The 3,950-nt window shown below is 52.2% G+C and overlaps 1 long non-coding RNA gene across 2 annotated transcripts in view; it reads left to right on the top strand.

The window, feature by feature from the left end:
* Positions 1-3,637: 3,637 nt before the first annotated feature.
* LOC118006950 overlaps positions 3,638-3,950 on the top strand; it is a 28,023-nt gene continuing 27,710 nt past the window's right edge. For both annotated transcript variants that reach the window (XR_004678234.1, XR_004678233.1), the window contains exon 1: positions 3,638-3,852. This is a non-coding gene — a long non-coding RNA (uncharacterized LOC118006950). The remainder of the gene's footprint in view (positions 3,853-3,950) is intronic.

The raw sequence follows: 3,950 nt of genomic DNA, 5'->3' as shown, positions 1-3,950 counted from the left end.
GCCAAGTCCGATGTCAGCGAGGAGGAGAAATATCCTCTTTCCCCAGGGAGGGGCAGGGAATATTTATGAACCACAGTAAGGCAGGGCCCAGGTGCTGTAGGAGGAGCCCCTCTGTCTGTTGAGAAGCCGCAGAGCTTCCCACACAGGGAAGATGGCTGCTCACCCGGGCTTTCTCAAAACCCTTAGCGCTCACTTCTCCAAGCACCGTGCGGTCTGCATGTTCTGACTGCTCCCCACTCTTTATCCCATGTTCCAGTCCCCCCATCCCTCCTCATTCCTCATCTCCACAAAAAAACAAAACAAAACCCAACATTGAGTTACGGTTGCGTGCCATTGTCTGGGAGACGGCTGTTGGAGCTTTGCCTCCTAAACGGCCCCCACGGCAAGTTTAGAGCAGGTTATTTTCACAGCAGCCGCAGGAAGAACACTTCCCTCCGTCCTCTGTTTGCAGAGGCTCTGAGAAATGGTCAAGGACTCGGCCCCGCAGCCACAGATGGACTTATCAGGGGATCCCAAGAGCCTCAGCAACTGAGGCAGGGGAGGCATTAGGGAGGGGTGGGGAGTGCAGCTTCTAGGAATCTGGTGTTTCCCGGCTGGACCGCCAGCCTTCTGCAAGGCCCTTACATTGTGAATAAAAGCGTGTAAGAGTCGGTGTCCAGTGCATGTCTCTTTTCTGCCAGGACCCACAGCTTACGTCCCAAGGAAGATGTGAACCCAGAAAGATCAAGGGCCATGGGATCTAATCGCATCCCTTCATTATATGGGTGACATAGAAATTGAGGTTTGGCTCCCTGTTCCAAATGGACTGACTCTATTGAACATATTAGCTGATAACTTCATCAAGAGCGTTTCCCGTAAACCTTGGTTTTGCTTCAGTGAGTTCATTTCTGTAATATTACAACACACTCTGGGAGAAAGGAAGACTCTTTGGAAAGTTACATTGACTTTTAAAGCCACAAGGGTATCATTTGGGACATTCCTACCTTGGTGGTTATTACCCTTTGAGGGCCCGCAGAGCTACCTCCAGCCTTCCCCTTGGTCTCCGTGGGGACTCATTACGTCTCTAACAAGCAAGTGTGAAGACTGACAGCGCTGGCGTACCAGAGGGTTTGCTGCGGGAATTTCACAAGCCGGGACTACTGCTGTCTTGCGCGGCAATTTACATCCCGTGAAGCAGAAGAGAGAGCGACTGGGGCGGACAATGGTAATAGAATTGCATCAATATTACACGGATGCCAGGCAGAGAACCGATGTGTTTTAAAACAGCACAGGCCTATCCACCCTCCTCCTTTTTCAGGAAACTGGTTGCAGGTGAACAGTATTTCCTTTGTACAGATAAAGAAACAGAGGATCAATCATTTATTAAATATTTATTATTTAGTATTTCCTAATAGGGCCCTTGGATGGGGCTTCAGGGGGTCTGTGAACCCCTGAAATGATCTGCCAAGACAAGTGTGTATTTGTACGTGCATTTGGGGGGAGGGGAGAGAGAGGAGCACGTGATTTTCATCAAAATCTATAAAGTTCTGTGACTGTGAAAGGTTCAGAACCCCTTCTATTATAAAATAATTGGTAGATTAACCCCAACCTTGACATGGAGCCCTATCTTTTTGACGAGTTCTCTCCTTTTTTGCTTTGGTTGCTCACCTGCACAGTAGCAGACAAACTAGAAAGCAGGAACGATTGTGGAAGAGTCCCATTTAGATAAGTTTCCCTAACTCATCTCTGCTCTGGAAAGTTTAAAAATTTTACTTCCACTTACGATAGTCCTGACTATGTTAGAGGCCCAGTAGGTTAGAGTGGAAAGAAACACATCAGGATTCATGGATGGGAAAACTGAGGCCCAAGACGTTGATCCCATTCACATAATAAATCAGTGTTTGAGTTAGTATGCATCCCTTTTTTCAGAAATCAACTCTAATCTCAGTTGGGAATCTCTTGCCAAAATTTCTTAACAAATGACAATTCAGCATGACTCATTTTTTTTTTTTTTGACATCATGCAAATGAGGAGAAAAGACTGAGTGGCTTTCTATCCAGAGATCAGGAAATGAAGTCTGTCTGGGGCCACACATTCCCTGGGGACATGAGGTAGTGTCAGAAATGGGTTCTGGAAGAAGCGGGCCTTTGTCCATTTCTGTTTCATGAGGGAGCTCCTCCTCTTGGCCATGGCTGGAGGGGAGGCTCCCCACCCACACTCCCAGGGAACCTTACACCCAAGGCAACCTCGTTAGGACTCCCACTGGAGTCCCAGGTTTTGCTATCTCTAGATAGCTCCCAGGTTTTGCTATCTCTAGAGCTGCCGTCAGAGGCCCTTTTCCTCCTAGCCTCATTTCCCACTGAGGGAAACGTTGACTTTTCTAGATTAGGTGTTCTGAGCCAACCAGTCCCTCTAACATGAAGCAGAGCCACAGTCATTGGGCCCCTTATACCGGGGCCCCCAAGAAGCCCCGTGCTAACACTGTTAGGGTAGGCAGGATTTTATTTTTAGATGGCTTTTTGCCTCATAGGTGGACTTCCTTCTGGCCTGAGAGACTCTGGACCTCTGTGACTTCCATGAGGAGTAAAGTCCAGTGTTAACCTCACTCACCAGGGGTCAGTTCCAGAAGCTGGCCATGCCCTGGTTTCTTCCAAGAGGACAAAACAGTGTTTCTCAGACGGGCCTGTGATAGGGCACCTCAGAAATGTAGTGATTTATAAACAGGATGTTATTTCCTATACAGTAGGATCCTTTTAGATATTATTCACTCACTGGACAGGAAGATGAGGAACCTGAGGCCCAGAGAGGGTCAGTGGCTGCACCAGGGCCCAGAGCCAGGGGGTAGCAATTCTGGGCAAGAGACCAGGCTCTGGTGGCTGAGCCGAGATGCTTCCCCATCTTTCTATATTCCTTCATACTTGCACAGTCTTCCTCAAACTTCAGTCTCCAAATTGTGCCATGGGTTAATGTGGGGGCCCTCCAGTCACAATTTCAAGAACTAAAGAATGCAGATCCTCAGATCTGCCAAATAACATCTCAGGCACTTCCACTTTCAAACTATAGTTTAAGTGGTGGGGGTCCCTCCGGGCCTTGGCAGCCAGGGGACCGCACTCTCTCTGCCTTAAATCCTCCCCGGGCAGGCCAAGCCCAGAGCCCGGGGCTCCTGCCATGACTAGGCCTCAGCAAGTTCTCCATGCACACACGTCCAAGGCGAGTTTTGTGGGAACCGGGTCCTCATCACCTGCCACTAGAGACTGCAAGTCACTCCTCCTCCCCCTGCTCCAGTCCCTCTCCGTGGTGCAGGAGCCAAAGGGGATTTGGGATCAAGGAGCCACAGGCCCCGGGTCCAACCCAGCCCGAGAAGCTTAACCAGAGGCAAGAGGGTAACTCAGGCCAGCACACTCACCTCCCCGGGGAAGGAGGGGTGGCCAGGCAGCCAGAAGGAAAACTCCTGGGCTTTTTATTGAATCCATAAAACAAAAGGTGAGGGGTTTCTGGGCAGGGGAGGAATGCACGGTTATTTGTGGCGCTGGTCTGCAGAGGAGGGGAACACGGAACTCCTTCCAGCTCTGCGCGTGATTCATCTCCCCGGGGAGCGCCGGGGCCGGGGCGGGCGGGCGCTAGCAGCCCGGGCCCCGGCACACTCCGGCCGCCCGCTTATTTACGGTGCTTTATCAGCGGCTGTGCGCGGCGATAAAGTTTATGAAAAGAGGCGGCGTCTGCGGCCGGCGGGCGGCCCGCGCTCCTTTCCCACACTGATTAGGATCAGCCAGGGCTTTGGAAGCTGCAGTTAAGGATCTCGGGTGCCCGGAGCCGCGTCTCCCCCTTCCTGCCCCGCCCGCCCGCCGGCTGCTGGCCCGCGTGGGAGCCGAGGTCAGGGCTGCGGCCAGGCTGGGGTGGGGGACGGGGTGGGGGGAGGGGGGCGGAGGAGGAGGAGGGCGGGGGAGGAGGGGGGCGGGGGGTGGGGAGGA

Source organism: Mirounga leonina, unplaced genomic scaffold, assembly GCF_011800145.1.
Source record: "Mirounga leonina isolate KUSES-001 unplaced genomic scaffold, KU_Mleo_1.0 Mir_115, whole genome shotgun sequence".
NCBI classification, from domain to species: domain Eukaryota; kingdom Metazoa; phylum Chordata; class Mammalia; order Carnivora; family Phocidae; genus Mirounga; species Mirounga leonina.
The sequence above is the reverse complement of the archived record's forward strand: the minus strand, read 5'-3'. Positions and strand labels throughout refer to the sequence as shown.